A 17,376-nucleotide genomic window follows, 5' to 3' on the forward strand; every position below is an offset into this window, starting at 1 on the left:
TATCTGCTATTTAAATAGTGCACTGTGAACACTTCAATCATCCATTTTATATGAAACAAGCACACAGTAACTGAACCGTCTTCACGCAAAAATACAAAAATGTATTTCCTTTCTCATCTTTTAAGCCCGTTTGGTTTTTTGTACCATTTAATATGAAGTCTTACAACTGCACCAGAAACCTCTGGTTAAAAAGATTCTGAAAATGTAGTCCGTAACATGAGAATTGGCAAAAGTTGTTGACACACAGAAGAAAGAAAATGTTGTGTGAGATTCAGCAAATAAAGGAACATTTCTTAGACTGTAGCTGAAAAAAATTGGTTTATTGAAACAGACTTTTTCACCATTCGACCGAGTGACTGGAGTTATACAGGGCACTTAAAGATGAGGGCAACAACATCACGAAATTAATTTTGAATGTTAAATCCTGGAGCAAGTACTGAAAATGGATTGCAATGTGAATGAGAAGAATACATTGGAACCTTGGGATTTTCTAAAGCAGTTACCTTTTACTTCCTTGGACTGCAGCGGCGTCAGTGAAAAACCCATTTGTCACCTTATAAAGCAGGATTTGAACATTGACTGTGGAAGGCCAAGTTAACTCAGTTGTTGGAACATACGCTGTTTAAGTGCAGAGTTGTGAGTATGAGCCCAACACTGGGCACCACCTGTTTATTTAGTATTTTCCCTTTGCAAATTCCCTTCCTCCAGCTATTCTTGATGACCCTTACATCCCATGAATCAGCTTAGCGAATCTCTTTTGCACCGCATTCAACGCCAGCATATCCTTTCTTAAATACGAGTAGCTAAACCAATATGGCTTCACCAACATCCAATACAGTTGTTACAAGATGTCCCGATCCTCAAAACACTAACACCTCGCAGTTAAGGCCAAAATTCCATTTACTTTCTTCATAACTTCAGCATCAGTTTAGGACTTTAGACCCATCCTTGTCCTTTTTCACACAAATCCTGAATCGAATAGTTATAATAACTACCTGCAAAATGCTATCCCACTGAAACTTCAACCACTTGCTCAACTTTGTAACCTAAAGTCAAGTCCAGGACCTTCCCCTTCCTTGTTGGGACTTCTACTTAGTGGCTGAAAAAATGCTCTCCTGGATGTATTTTAAAAATTCTGATAAATCCTTCACATTATGACGACTCCATTAATGTTGAGGAAGTTGAAAGTCTCTGCTACCATAATCCTGCTACTTCTACACTTTCTCAAAATCTGTCTCCTTATTTATTTAAAGGGGTTTTCAAAAATGTCACCTGTCCTTATTGCTATATAGATTCCTGAAGCAAAATAACAATATTTCCTCCTCCTTTACCACCTCCACTGCCTTGCATGAAGGCCCTGTATCCTGGAATACTGAGCTGCTAACCATGTCCAAGTGACAGCAATGGCTTTATGACCCCACTAATTTGTATCCTCAAATCATCTGCCTTATTCATCTGACTCCAAGCATTAAATACCATTCACCCGTGGCAAACTCTCTTATATCTTAATTGCCCAATGACAATGCCTTCCAGACTCTCTTGTTTCTTCTCTTTTTGGCCATTATTATTTTTGAACATTCTCTGGATTTCAGCCCACTGCTAAACTTTTTACATGACCCCCAACAGTACTGGAAACCCATCCCCAGCTCCCACAAGGATGCAGTTCCCATTCCAGTTTAGGTGTAACCGCTGTGTGTAATTCTACTCTTCCTGCTGAAGGACGGATGTTGTAAAACTTCAAAAGGTTCAGAAAAGAATTGTAATGGTTATTATTGTAATAGTGTACCATTAGTACACTAAGTTTCAAGCATTTTGGGATGACTCGGTTCCCAGTTGCTCATATGAAATGTACTGACTGTCATTGAGTGAAAAATAAAAACCACAGGTTCCTCGCACTTGTTGGAGGTGAGGATAGAGGAGATAGGCTCTCCATCTCCCCTTTCAAAATAAATTAGTCTGCTTTTGAGATAAAGATCCAATGCACAGTAGTTTTAATAAAATTTATATCATTTTTTCTCCCAACAAGGTAACCAGACATGTGGTGTTTTCAAACATCATGAGAAACAAGCCCAGATAACATGACTTGAATACAGATAATACGAGCAACAAAAATTCCTACAGATTCTTGGGAACTCATTGGTGTTTAACCACAGTGGCTCAGCGGTTAGCACTGCTGCCTCACAGTGCCAGGGACCTGGATTTGATTCCACCCTTGGGCAACCGAGTGTGTGGTTGTTGGCATATTCTCCCTGTGGCTGCGTGGGTTTCCTCTAGGTGCTCTGGTTTCCTCCCACGTGCTGGTTAGTGGATTCGCCAAGCTAAATTGCCCAGAGTGTTCAGTGATGCGTACATTAGGTGGGCTACGGGGAGATGTGTCTGGGTGGGATGCTCTGAGGTTTTGTGTGGAATTCTTGGGCCGAAGGGCCTGTTTCCATACTGTAGGAATACTCCGAATTCTATGAAAACCCGTCCTAATGAACTAGGGAATCCCTTTTCACACACTGCGGGTGGATTGTCTTTACCCAGTGTGAATGTGTTGATCTACAGCAATAAAACGTTATCATTTTCAAAACCTACTCTACAGTTACGTATTTGTTATTGAGATTAATGCGAAAGGACTAATAAATTAAACGCCATTTATTTCAATGCCAGAGGCCTAACAGCTAAGGCAGAGGAACTCAGGGCAAGATTGGAAACATGAAACTGGGTTATCATTGCAATTACAGAGGCAAGGCTCAGAGGTGGACAGGGCTGCCAGCTTAATGTTCTAAGATATAGTTCCTATAGAAAGGATAGAAAGTCGAAGGGGGAGGGGGAAGCAAAGCAAGAGAGGAGGGAAAAGTGGCATTTTTGAGCAAGGATAACATTACGGCGTTACTTAGGCAGGATATATCTGAGAATACATCCAGGGAAGTTATTTGGGTGGAACTGAGAAATAAGAAAGGGATGATCACCTTATTGGGATTATACTATAGCCACCCCCATTAGTCAGCAGGAATCTGACAAATAATTTTGAAAGAAGTTATCTGGAAGAATAACAGGGTGGTGATGGAAGGGATTTTAACTTTCCAAACAGACTGGGAATTCCATGGTCTAAAAGGCTTGGATGGAGCGGAGTTTGCTGAGAGTGTAGAGGAAAATGTTCTGATTCAGTATGTGATGTACCGACTACAGAAGGTGCAAAACTTGACCTGCTGTTGGCAAATAAAGCAGGACAGGTGACTAGGGTATCAGCAGGGGAGGACTTTGGGGCCAGTGACCATAATTCTATTAGTTTTAAAATAGTGATGGAAAAGAGTAGACCGGATCTGAAAGTTAAAGCTCTATATTGGAGGAAGGCCAATTTTAATGGTATTACACAAGAGCTTTCAAAAGTTGATTGGGGCAGATGTTCGCAGGTAAAACAGAAAGTTAGAAAGTGGGAAGCCTTCAAAAAAAAAGAGATAACGAGAGTTCAGGGACAGTATACTCCTGTTCGGGTGAAGGACAATGCTGGTAGGTATAGGGAATTCTGGATGACGAGAGAAATCAAGGTTTTGGTCAAGAAAAACGAGGAAGGACATGTCAGGTATAGACAGCAGAGATCGAGTGAATGCTTACAAGAGTATAATGACAATAGTATACTTAAGAGGGAAATTAGTAGGGCAAAAAGGGAACATGAGGTAACTTAGGCAAATAGTATTAAGGAAAATCCAGTGGGATTCTACAAATAGATTAAGAACAAAAAGGATAACGATGGAGAGACAGGGCCCCTTAAAAAGCAGCAATGCCTCCTATGTGTGGAATTGCAAGAAATGGGGAATATAATAAAACAAGTATTATGCATCAGTATTTACTACAGAAAAGGATATGGAAGATATGGACTGTGGGGAAATAAATAGCAACATCTTGAAAATTATCCATATTACAGAGGTAGTGATGCTTAAAACGTATAAAAGTGGATAAGTTCCTGGGACCTGATCAGGTGTATCCGAGAACTCGGAGGGAAGCTAGGCAAGTGATTGCTGGGCCCCTTGCTGAGATATTTGTATCATCGATAGTCACAGGTGAGGGACCAGAAGTTGGCTAATGTGGTGCCACTATTTAAGAAAGGTGGTAAGGAAAAGCCAGGGAACTATAGGCCAGTGAGCCTGATATTAGTGGTGGGAAAGTCGTTCTAGGAATCCTGAGGGATAGTACTTGAAATATTTGGAAAGGGAAGGACTGATTAGGGATAATCAACATGGCTGTGTGTGTGGGAAATCATGTCTCACTGACTTGATTTTTTTTGATGCAGGAACAAAGAGGATTGAGTAGCGCAAAGAGGTGGATGTGTTCTATATGGATGTCACTAAGGCGTTTGACAAGGTTCCTCATAGTAGACTGATTAGCAAGGTCAGATCACATGGAATACAGAGAGAACCAGTCATTTGGAAACAGATCTGACTTGAAGGTAGAAGACGGAGTGCTGGTGGAGGGTTGCTTTGTCGACTGGAGGCCTGTGACCAGTGGTGTGTCATTTATAAAGATGATTTGGATGTGAATGTAGGAGTTATAGTTACTAAGTACCAATCCTTGCAGCATACTGCAGGTCAAAGGCCTTTCCAAATGGCCAGCTCTCCCTGGATTCCATGTGATCTAACCTTGTTAATCAGTCGACCATGAGGAATATCGAAAACATCCACCGGTCTGCCATCAATCTTGTTTCTAACTTCTTCAAAAAAACTCAATCAAGTTAGTAAGGCATAATTTCCTATGGACAAAGCCATGTCAACTATTCCCCATTCAGTCCACGCTTTCCAAATATATGTTAATCCTATCCCTCAGAATTCCCTCCAACAACTTACCCACAACTGACGTCAGGCTCACTAAAAGTTTATTGTTCCCTGGTTTTATGTTACCACCTTTCTTAAACAATGGCACCAGATTAGCCAACCTCCAGTGTAACAGCTCACCTATGACTGTCAATGGTGCAAATATCTGAGCAAGGGGCCCAATCGCAAGCTTAGCTTCCCGCAAAGTTCGAGAATACACCTGAAGAGGTCCTGGGGATTTATCCACCTTTATGCTCTGTATGGCATCCAGCACCACCTCCTCTACAACATGGAGCTTTTCAAGATACACATTCATTTCTCGAAGTTCTTTAGCTTTTGTATCCTTTATCACAGTAAATACTGATGTAAAATACTTTTTTGTATCTCACCCATCTCGTGCATTCCCACACATAGGCGGTCTTACTGTGCTTTTAAGAAGCATAGTAGTGTCAAAATTGGCCTCATTTAAAACTTTGACTCTTCGACCAAAGTCTATCCTTTTCCATAATTATTTTAAAACTAATAGAGATATAATCATAGGCCCCAAAATATTGTCCCCCCTGCTGACCCCTCAGTCACCTGCCCTACCTTATTTCCCAAGAGAAGATCAAGTTTTGAGCAGGGACTAATGACACCAGTACAAACAGCCCAAAGATCAAAGTTCATTCCTTGATTTAAGGGCAAAATCCTTCAAATGTGGTTGTGGTGAACTTGCTGGTGTGTTAACAGTTGGGATGATTGAGTGAATCCCTTTCCACACATAGAACAAGTGAATGGTCTGTCCCCAGAGTGAACTCGCTGGTGTCTCAGCAGGTTGGTTGAGTGAGCAAATCCCTTCCCATACTCGGAACATGTGAACAGTCTCTCCCCACTGTGAACTCGTTGGTGTTTCAGCAGGTTGCTTGACTGAGTGAATCCCAGCCCACAATCAGAGCAAATGAACAGTTTCTCCCCAGTGTGACTGCGTTGGTGCATTTCCAGCTGGGATGGGTAAATAAATCCCTTCCCACAATCCCCACATTTCCACAGTCTCTCCCCAGTGTGACCGTGCTGGTGTTTGGGCATTTCAGATGAATCTTCACAGAATCTTCGACACACAGACAATACGCATTTCTCCCTGGTGTGAACAGTGCTTCTTCCTTTAATGTTCAAAATCCTGAGATAATTAGGTTACGACAAACAGATTGAGTGTCAGATCTGGATGTGGTTTTGTTTGATTTCTCTGAATGCAATCACAATTTCAAACTGAAGAAAAAAAAAGTAGAGAGAGAGAGAGAAACCAGAAGAACACACACAAAGATTGTCAAACTCAGAAATTAATCTGATCAATTGTGGATGCAACACTGAGGGGCACTGCTGGATTATCAGTAAAACTGAACTGGTTCATTAAATGTCCTTCAGGGAAGGGAAACAGTCAGCGTTTGCCCAAAACTACAAAAAGAGATAGAGTTTGGACAGACATGAAGGGCAGGCATTTTATTCATCTGAAAATGAATCCAATTCCTGTTTTCTCTCCATACCCTCTGATCCTTCTGAAGGACTAAGATGCAGAAAAATACCTGAAATCTGAAATAAAAACAGAAAATGATAGAGATACTCAGCAGATCTGGCAGCATCTGAAATGGTGATAGATGCAGGAACCATTGCAATCTTGAAGAAGTGTTGAGATGATCATCCACTGCACCAAAATACAGGTTACACACCGAGTGCCAGAAAACGGGCCTAGCTTCAATAGGTGCTTGGTGGCCAGCACCGATACAATGGGGACATTGTTGAACACAATGTTACCCGAGTGTCTGACCCCATTTAGTTCCGTGTTTCTCTCCTATTCTCTTTTCGGAAACAGGCAGCAGCAAGTAGTGAAGAATGCAAATGATATTTCGGCCTTCATTGTGAGAGGATTCGAGTACAGGAAGAGGGATATCTTTCTATAAGGGCCTTGGTGAGACCACACCTGGAGTCGTGTGCACCTTTGTTCTCCTTTCCAGAGGAAGGATGGCCTGGCTACTGAATGATCGGAAAGAAGGTTCACCAGGCCAATTCCTGGGATCACAGGACTGATGTATGAAAAGAGATTTGATCTTGATTAATCCTTCTTTCTTTTAATCTTTCAGCCACCGACAACATCATGAACTAATTTCAAATCCCATTTGCTGATTTGAGTCTTTTACTGCTAAAGCTATACTTGGGTTCCCATTCCCCTGTCATACGAGTTTAAATCCTCACCAGTGGAACTAGCAAAAGCATCAACAAGAATATCTGTCCCAGCTCTGCCCAGGACAATTGTTCAAGCTTGTGCATGTCCCACCTTCCCCAGAAACAAACAAACAGTCTCAATGCCTCAGGAATCCAAACCTTTTAAGTTATAGCTCCAGCCATGCACTCATCTCATCTGTCCTCTTATGCTTTTACTAGCACGTGCATTGTAGCAGCTCACACTGTTACGGGATTAGATCACAAAAGGTCCTGTGGGGGGTATAAAAGAGTCCTGTTGAGAAGGAACATTAGGGAATTTACTTGGGTTTCTGTAAACAGACAGTTCAAAACACATAAGCATTTTAACAAGAGGCAGTTTTTAAAGGCCTGGTTCAGCCACAATCACAAGTTTGTTACTTAATAAAAAGTAGAAGCAAAAGTCTGATCCTACAGCATTCTGAACTGTTTAGGTAATTGTAACCAGAAATGCAAACAACCAATTAACGTGAAAGGGTTAGCTGAATTCCTAGAGCAAATGTTTGTCAGCAATAAAAGCAGCTCACTGTATCATTATGGAAGGAAAAGCAATAAATGGTGTAAACACAACCTCGAAAAGACCAACAACATAGGAAGGGGCAAAGGAAGATTATAAAGAGAGAAGTCAGGGCTGCAGAGAGATAAAACAATTGAAATGTCGATACGGATAATTTGAATAAATTCTTACATCCAAAGATCAAGGGAAGAGTGACAAAGATAGATTACAAAATCCGAAATGAAGATATGGTTAGTGCCTTAGTTATTTGTGAAATCTGAACAAATTTTGTTTCATGGCTTGGTAAAGCTCTAAAGTGACTGAATTTCACACTCAGTGGAACTGGAATAGATGCTTTTTATTAAAACAAGAAAGTAATAATGGAAAGCGCTTAGAGTAGAAAATGAAACTTCAGTTTAAAAATCATTTACAGAATGCAAATCGTTGGGATTGTAAACTGCAGCAGCAAGTCAGAAACACTGTTTGATCTTTTAAGCTGAAGTAAGAGAGGGATTTTTCCACAATTTGTCAACTGTATTACAAATTGTAGTCACTTTATATCAGAGTTGAGTTTAAAAGACTTAATCACAATTCCTAACAATCCACACTACAGTTAGTAGAGAATTTGGAAAAGTTCTTAGTGATAAGATACCATTTTGGTTTTTGGCAAAAAAATGTGGTGCAGCTGGCAAATGTCTGAGGAGGAATATAACTGTCAAAAGCATTGTAAGGTCCCAAAGACAGACGAAGTAGTTTTCGAGCTAACCTCAGGAGATTATAGAAGGGTTTAGGACTGAACATAGTGTTGTCCACGATTGTTTGAACATACGACATAGAACATTACAGCACAGTACAGGCCCTTCGGCCCTTGATGTTGTGCCGACCTGTCATACCGATCTCAAGCCCGTCTAACCTACACTATTCCATGTACGTCCATATGCTTGTCCAATGACACCCTAAATGTACCTAAAGTTGGCAAATCTACTACCGTTGCAGGCAAAGCGTTCCATTCCCTTACTACTCTCTGAGTAAAGAAACTACCTCTGGCATCTGTCCTATATCTTTCACCCCTCAATTTAAAGCTATGCCCCCTCGTACTCGCCGTCACCATCCTAGGAAAATGGTTTGCTTACTGGATTGGGTATATTGATTTGGGGTGTGTGGCTAACAATGACAACAATATTGCATGTAAATAACACCTAGCGAATGGAATAAAAATATCACAATCAGCCAGGGAAAGTTTGAGTGTCACTGTCCACTCTTCCAATCTGAGCTGTATTTAAGAGGGGAATTAGGCCTCATGTGAAAGCCAGGTTTGGAGTGGACTCTGGCCTCTCCCACACATGCGGTAACAGAGCTCTGAATAAAGGTCACTTGTACAACTGAACACAACACAAACTTCTCCCGACAACAATGTGGCACTGGGTGTAAGCTTGACAATACTACATTTGAGATCTCGTATTTTAGTGTATCTCTTAACTTCCTATCTTCAGCTTTCAGGTCCTCCTCCCTTGGTTTTCCTATGTCACTGGTACAATCGGATGTTCACCCTCCCACTCCAGAATGTCCTGAAGCTGCTCCGTGTCATCGCTAATCCTGGCACCAGGGAGGCAACATACCATCCTGGATTCATGTCTCTCTCTATCCCTTACTATTGAATCCCCTGTCTCTACAGTCATATTTATCGTTTCCCTCCCCTTCTATGCAGCGGAGTTACTCCGAGTGCCATGAACCCGACTGATGCTGCTTCCCGAGTGGCCACCCCAACATCCCCCACCTCTCTCCCCCCCAACTGAACAGTACCCAAAACAGTATATCTATTTGAGGGAGATGACTCCAGCACTTCCTTTCTGAGCCTTTTACTTGTCTGATAGTCACCCATTCCCTTGCTGTCTGTGTAATCTTCACCTGCTGCGTGACCAGTCTGTTGAGAATGCGACCACAACCTTCTCAGTTACCATGGATGCTCCATACTGACTGCACCCACAGCTCAAGCTCTGAAAAGCAGTTAACCAGTAGCTGCAGATGGACACACTTCCTGCACAAATAGCCAATAGGGACACTGGTAATGTCCCAGAGTTTAATGCGGAAAACTGTGAGGTGATTCACATTGGAAGGAGTAACAGGAATACAGAGTACTGGGCTAATGGTAAGATTCTTGATAGTGTGGATGAGCAAAGAGATCTCGGTGTCCATGTACATAGATCCCTGAAAGTTTCCACAAGTTGATAGGGTTGTTAAGAAGGTGTACAATGTGTTCGTTTTTACTGATAGAGGGATTGCGTTTCAGAACCATGAGGTCATATTGCAGCGGTACGAAACTCTGGTGCGGCCGCACTCGGAGTTCTGGTCACCGCATTGCACGAAGGATGTGCAAGCATTGGAATGGGTGCACAGGAGATTTACCAGAATGTTGCCTGGTATCGAGGGAAGGTCTTATGAGGAAAGGTTGAGGGACTTTAGGCTGTTTTCGTCAGAGAGAAGAAGGTTCAGAGGTGACCTAATAGAGACATACAAGATGATATGAGGATTAGATAGGGTGGACACTGAGGTCCTTTTTCCTCAGATGGAGCTGGCTAGCACGAGGGGATATAGCTTTAGATTGACGGGTCATAGATATCGGACAGATGTCAGAGGTAGGTTCTTTACTCAGGGTAATAAGGGCGTGCAATGCCCTGCCTGCAACAGTAGTAGACTCGCCAAGTTTAAGGGCATTTAAGTGGTCTTTGGATAAACATATGGATGATAATGGAATAGTGTGGGTTAAATGGGCTTCAGTGTGGTTTCACAGGTCGACACAACATCAAGAGCCTATGTTCTATTGTGCAAGAGGAGCACATCACAGGTGTGATGTCTTCTGTTTTGACTTCTCTCCAGATTAAGCCAGTTTCTGCCTTAAAAAGAATTTAATTAAGCTAGGTCCTCCCCCTTCATTTCAAACATTACTATTATAAACCTAAAGCCCCTAACTTTATTTAAGCTAATATATACTTTAAAAACTGTAAGAAAATTCTTTACAGTATCAAATATCAATTGGCTGTTTCCATTAGGACTGAGAGACTTTCTGAACTGCCCAAACTGAGACTGAGCATCACACTCAATCTTTCAGTTTCACTTTCTGTTTCACCCAACTCCAAAGCACTCTCATTTAGCCAAGCAGCACTCACAGTGCAGCCTTTTCATTTTCATTGTATGCTCACACCCACTCTGATCTCAGCCTCCCATACTGTTTCAATGCAGCTCAATGGAAGCTCAGGGAACAGCATCTTCACGTTAAATGCAGTAATTTATAAACCTCAGGAATCAACACAGACTTCAGCAGTTTCAGGATCAATGGAGTTGTCAGGAAATGGAAGATTCCACCTGGAGGGGTGCTGGAATTTGTGCCCATCAGGAATTTTAAAAGGAAGTTTGCAGGTATTCAAGAATGAAAAATGTATAGACTAAAATCATGAAGTGGGCGATTGGGACTAAATATGACAGTTCTTTCAAAGAGACGAGGTGTTGTTTGGACAAATCTACCCCTCTCAGGCCAATATCTCCTTTCTCAGCTGCAGGGTATAGAACTGAACACTTATCCCAGAGGTGATCAAACCAAAAATTTGAATATCCTGCTTTCAAGTTACAAACTTACCAGGAGTATTCTCCCATGCATAGAATGGTTAAACCTCTTTCCTTTCACTGTTAAGTGTCAATGATACTCAGATCCTGATCACTCCGCTTAATGGAGAACTTGCATTGGGATCCTGGTTTGCAAATTATTCTCAATAAATATCCTGTAAAGCAAATCCACAAGAGACAAATAACGGTCAGGCCTGGACAGAAATCCAGAAAACACAAGATTGTCTGGAAAAGGCAAACATTTCTCTTGGTTTCTGTTAGTTATGTATAAATCCTCCTCTTAAAAGCACCCTGCTCCCCCACACAGAAAGATGCAGAGGTAAAATACACCCATTATTACAGACTGAGGAAGTCAGACATTAATAAATTTGACGAGGGAGCACAAGGGGACTCAGAGCACTTTCAGTGATTTGATCCCAATCATATGAATACTGGGCAAACGGATATGCTTTAATAGATCATAATATTTAAAGCAGGACTTCCTACAGTGAGAGTGCAACAGGTAACATGAAGTTCTAAGCAAGGATTAGCGGATCCGAAACGTTATTTTTTTTCCTTTCACAGATGCTACCAAACCTACTGAGCTTTTCCAGCAACTTTGTTTTTGAACATGCAGTTCTGAACACGTTTTCGGCATTTCTCCTCCATTAAATATCTAACGGATAACTTGCAGCAATTTATACTGCCTGAAGCCAGTACTCCGCCAGCGTCAAAGGTCCTTCCCAGGAAATACACGCCGTGTCTCACAGTCTGGGAAAGAAGTCCAGAAAAACAAAAACAAAAACAAACATTTCTCTTGTCTTAATCTCCCCTCCCAAGCAAGAAAGGCTGCGCTTGCGTTCCACTGCAGGTTGCCACCTATAAATATGGCGATCCGGCATGAGTCCCGAAGATCACTGCCCCTAATAAAGATGGTGGCAATTACCTCTGCCTATCGCAGCCTCAGGTCCGTAGCAGTTTTTCCGTTTGCTGCAAAAAACGGGGCCGGCATGTTAAAATTTGTTTTCTGACATGCATCAACGGCTAATAAAGCCTCTCAGTCAATACCGAAAGTATTTCCCTCCCGTTTTTTTGCAGCTTTCCTTTTTATCCCGTGTACTGTACCTTCCGAAAGCAGCTAACCCTCATTCGCAGAGATATTGCGCCCGCGGACAGAGGCGATCACATGATTTTCACACAGACAAACATCTCACTCGCTCTGATTGGCTGGAGGGTAGGCCGCTTCCATTGGCCCCGCCCCGTGCTCCGATTGAACCAAAGCTGACATCGCTCACAGGGAGATAGCAATAGCTGCAGGTGTTGGAGTCACAGATGACAGTGTGGAGCTGGAGGAACACAGCGAGCCAGGCACCATCAGAGGAGCAGGAAAGTTGATGGTTCAGGACCCTTCTTCAGAAATGGGGGAGGGGACGGGAACTGAAACATAAACAGAGTGGGGGCTGGGGAAGGTAGGTGGGAAGGTGATAGGTGAGTGCAGGTCGTCAGTGGTGAAGATTTTTCCTGCTGTTCATTAGCTCTGTGAGTGATGGTGAGGGTTCATCCCGAGATGGGGAAAAAAAGGGCCATTCCTGATTCTCCTAATGTACGGCAAAACAGCTTGTATTTTATGGAAACTTTTACTCTGTCATTTTCCTCGATGTTTTGGCTGTTTCAGAGACTTGGATAGAGCAGGGTCAGGAATGGATGTTGCAAGTTCCAGGGTTTAGATCTTTCATTAAGGTCAGGGAAGATGGTAAAAGAGGGTGAGGTGTGGCTTTGTTAGCCAAGGACAGTACAACGGTGGCTGAAAGAACTTTTGATGAGGTGGTATGGGCTGAGAGCAGAAACAGGAGAGGAGAGGTCGCACTGCTGGGAGTTTTTTATAGGCCCCTGCAAAGTTCCAGGGATGTGGAAGAGTGGATTGGCAAAATGATTCTGGGCAGGAGTGAAAAGAACAGGGTGGTCATTATGGCAGCTATTAACTTCCCTAACATTGAATGGAAATGCTATAACTCTAGTATGTCGGATGCATCAGTTTTTGTCCAATGTGTGCAGGAGGGTTTCCTGACTCGGTATGTCGAAGGGCCGACGAGAGGGGAGGCCACACTGGATCTGGTACTTGGTAATGAACCAGGCCAGGTGTTTGATTTAGTGGTAGGTGAGCACTTTGGACAGAGTGACCATAATTTGGTTATGTTTACTGTAGCAATGGAAAGGGTTAGGAATATGCCACAGGGCAAGAGTTATAGATGGGGGAAGGGCAATTATAATGTGATTAGGCAAGATTTAGGAGGCATAGAATGGGTTAGCAAAATGCAAGGGATGGGGACAATCAAAATGTGGAGCTGGTTTATGGAACAGATATTGCTGTCCTTAATAAGTATGTCCCTGTCAGGCAGGGAGGGAGCGATAAGGTAAGGGAACTGTGGTTTACAAAAGAAATTGTATCTCTTGTTAAGCAGAAGAGGGAGGCATATGTGACGATGAGACAAGATGATTCAGATGAGGCGATGGAGAGTTACAGATGAGCTAGTAAGGATTTAAAGAGAGAGTTAAGAAGAGCAAGGAAGGGACATGAGCAGACATTGGCAGGTAGAATAAAGGAGAACCCTAAAGCGTTCTATAGGTATGTGAAGAATAATACGATGTCTCGGGTAGGAATAGGGCCAGTCAAAGACAGAAGTGGGAAGTTGTGTGTGGACCCTGTGGAGATTGGAGAGGTGCTAAATGCTTATTTCTCATCTGTTTTCACTGAGGAACAGGAGAATATTGTAGAGGAGGTGACTGAGTTACGGGCTACTAGAATTGAAAGGATTAAGGTTAGTAAGGAGGAGGTGTGATCAATTCTAGAAGGTGTGAAGTTCGTAAATCCCCTGGGCCAGATGGGATTTTTCCGAGGATTGTCTGCGAAGCCAGATAGGAGGTGGCAGAGTCTTTGGCCTTGATCTTTGAGTCCTCATTATCTACAGGTTCAGTACCAGAGGTCTGGAGGATTGCAAATGTTGTGCCCTTGTTCAAGAAGGGCAGTGGGGCTGACCCAGGTAATTATAGACGTGTGAGCCTTACATCTGTTGTAGGAAACATTTTGGGAAGGATTATAAGAGATAGGATTTATTATCATCTAGCAAGCAACAATTTGATTGGAGATAGTCAGCATGGATTCGTCAAGGGCAGGTTGTGACTCCCAAAACTCATTGAGTTTTTTGAGAAGGTGACCAAGCATGTGGCTGAGGGAAGGGCAGTTGACGTGGTGTACATGGACTTCAGTAAAGCCTTTGATAAGGTTCCACATGGTAGGCTATTGAAGAGAATACAGAGACACGGGATTGAGGGAGAATTAGCAGTTTGGATTAGAAACTGGCGTTCCGTAAGAAGGCAACGAGTGGTGGTTGATGGAAAATATTCAGCCTGGAGTCCAGTTACTAGTGGTGTGCCTCAAGGATTTGTTTTGGGACCACTGCTGTTTGTCATTTTTATAGATGACTTGGACGCAGGCATAGGTGGATGGGTTAGTAAATTTGCAGATGACACTAAAGTCAGTGGAGTGGTGGACAGTGTGGAAGAATGTTGCAGGTTGCAGGGAGACTTGGATAAACTGCAGAATTGGGCTGGAAGGTGGCAAATGGAGTTTAATATGGATTAAATGTGAGGTGATTCACTTTGGCAAGAATAATAGGAAGGCAGAATACCGGGTCAATGGAAAGATTCTTGGTAGTGTGGCTGTGCAGAAGGATCTTGGTGCCCATGTACTAAGATCCCTGAAAGTTGCCACCCAGGTTGATAGTGCTGTTAAGAAGGCTTACGGTGTGTTAGGTTTTATTGGTAGAGGGACTGAGTTCCGGAGCCATGATGTCATGCTGCAACTGTAGAAAATGCTAGTGTGGCCTCGTTTTGAATATTGCGTGCAATTCTGGTCGCCCCATTACAGGAAGAATGTGGAAGCATTGGAAAAGGTGCAGAGGAGATTTACCAGGATGTTGCCTGGTCTGGAGCGTAGGCCCTATGAAGAAAGGCTGAGGGACTTGGGTCTGTTCTCTCATTGGAGAGAAGGAGGCTAAGAGGGGATTTAATAGAGACATACAAGATGTTCAGAGGATTAAATAGGGTGGACAGTGAGAGCCTTTTTCCAAGGATGATGACTTCAGCTTGTACAAGGGGACATAGCTACAAATTGAGGGGTGTTAGATTTAAGACAGATGTCAGAGGCAGGTTCTTTACTCAGAGAGTGGTAAGGGCATGGAACACCCTGCCTGCCAGTGTAGTTAACTCAGCCACATTAGGGACATTCAAACAGTCCTTGGATAAGCATATGGATAATGATGGGGTAGTATAGGGCAAGGGGCTTAGATTAGTTCACAAGTCGGCGCAACATCGAGGGCCGAAAGGTCTGTTCTGTGCTGCATTGTTCTACGTTCTATGTTCGAGGTGCTTCACAGATGAGCAAAACATCGATTAAAGATATCAATTTTACGATGTATCATAAAGAATAAGAGAGAGGTTCAGGGAGGAAATTCCATAGTTTGGGTTGTCAGCAGCTCTAACCCTGGAGTGTTGTAAGTGGGGTGGGTCAGAAAAATATCTGGAAAGGGGAATTGCAGGAGTGCAAAAAACACATATGGCCTTCATGACGGCAAAGGTTTCAGAGACTGTCATTAGAGAGTACGGATGTCGCATGGAGCTTAAGGCATTACTCTGCACTCAATCCATTACAAGTCATGACCACAAAGGTACAGAAGATTTCTGATGCCTTAATCAGGCTGATCAATATTTGTATCGATGGGCTTGCAAAATGTCAGTAATCGCCTCTACCTCAGAGTCATGGTATTGTTGGGATGCTGCTACAGAAGAGGAGACAGGGAGCAAGGAATGTCACATAAAACGCTCTCCTCTTCTCACTATTTTCACTGCAAAACCAAGGGAGCACCTAACATACCACCTCTATCTCCCATCACAACACTTTGCCCCACAATAACTCTGTCTGCCCCTGCACAAGGAGAAGTGGGATTCTTTTCCAGGACCATGTGGTGCCCTGAAACTCTGAGTGAAGACCAAAAGCATCTGAGCGATGAGAGCAAAGATTTGAGAAGACTGTCTGCACCTTTGCTGAAACTTACAGGAGCACCAGGTCAAAGCAATAGGCAGCATGTGGAGTACAAACTGGAATTGAGTAAGTGTGCGTCTGTACAAATTTGGACAGGCCGGGGGTTTGGGACACTTGACAAAATTTTCAGTTTCCTTTTTGAATAGTCACCTGAAATGCCTTTTTAGAACCACTTCTAACCCTTATCCATGCTCAGATCTGGAGGGCCAGGTCACTCTTGCACTGGTTTCATCCTGCAATTTTATGAAGTCAGCAACAAGATGAGTTTCAACATTGACTTTGAAGATTATTGAAAGCTATCATCGATTGCCATTAGAATGTTTTGATTTTGATTTATGTTGTCTCGTGTACTGAAGTACAGTGAAGTGTTTTTGAGAGTGGTGCAGGCAGATCATAGCAAACAATGATTTACAGATCAAAGTGTGTGCTTAGACAGAGCAAGGCATGCAAGGTTATGCCTGCATAGGAGGTGTGCAAAGCAAGATCAACACTATTTGGAGTTACAGAGTCCATTCATCAGTCGAATAATGGCAGAGAAGAAGCTGTTCTTGAACCCCTTGATGGGTGTGTTCAATCTTCTGCCCAATGGAAGAAGTTGGATGAGAGCATTACCGAGATGGGACGGGTCATTGATGATGTTGGCAGCCTTTCTGCGGCAAAGAGAAGTGTAAATGAAGTCCATGGATAGGAGGCTGTTGCCGTTGTGGCCTCCTCTACATTGGGGAAACCAAGCGGAGGCTTAGGGACTGTTTTGCAGAACACTTACGCTTGGTTCGCACTTTACAACTGCACCTTCCAGTTGCAAACCATTTTAACTCCCCCTCCCATTCCTCAGACGACATGTCCATCCTGGGCCTCCCGCAGTGCCACAACGATGCCACCCGAAGGTTGCAGGAACAGCAACTCATATTCCGCTTGGGAACCCTGCAGCCCAAAACGTATCAATGTGGACTTCACCAGCTTCAAAATCTCCCCACCCTCCACTGCATCCCAAAACCAGCCCAACTCGTCCCTGCCTCCCTAACCTGTCCTTCCTCCCACCTATCCCCTCCTCCCACCTCAAGCCCCACCCCCATCTCCTCCATACTAACCTCATCCTGCCCCCTTGCCCTGTCCATCCTCCCTGGACTGACTTATCTCCTCCCTATCTCCCC

General features: G+C 43.2%; 1 long non-coding RNA gene across 4 annotated transcripts; it reads right to left on the reverse strand.

The window, feature by feature from the left end:
* Positions 1-303: 303 nt before the first annotated feature.
* LOC132209195 (uncharacterized) lies at positions 304-12,360 on the reverse strand. Of its 4 annotated transcripts, none has more exons than XR_009445296.1 (3): positions 12,247-12,360; positions 12,068-12,111; positions 304-11,297 (listed from the first exon to the last, which is right to left on the reverse strand). It is a non-coding gene; the product is annotated as an uncharacterized LOC132209195 (long non-coding RNA). The 4 variants fall into 4 exon arrangements; XR_009445297.1 differs by having other exon boundaries at positions 11,723-12,111; XR_009445295.1 differs by having other exon boundaries at positions 304-7,259; positions 11,156-12,111.
* Positions 12,361-17,376: the final 5,016 nt, after the last annotated feature.

The sequence above is a fragment of the Stegostoma tigrinum genome, unplaced genomic scaffold (assembly GCF_030684315.1).
Source record: "Stegostoma tigrinum isolate sSteTig4 unplaced genomic scaffold, sSteTig4.hap1 scaffold_70, whole genome shotgun sequence".
NCBI lineage: Eukaryota > Metazoa > Chordata > Chondrichthyes > Orectolobiformes > Stegostomatidae > Stegostoma > Stegostoma tigrinum.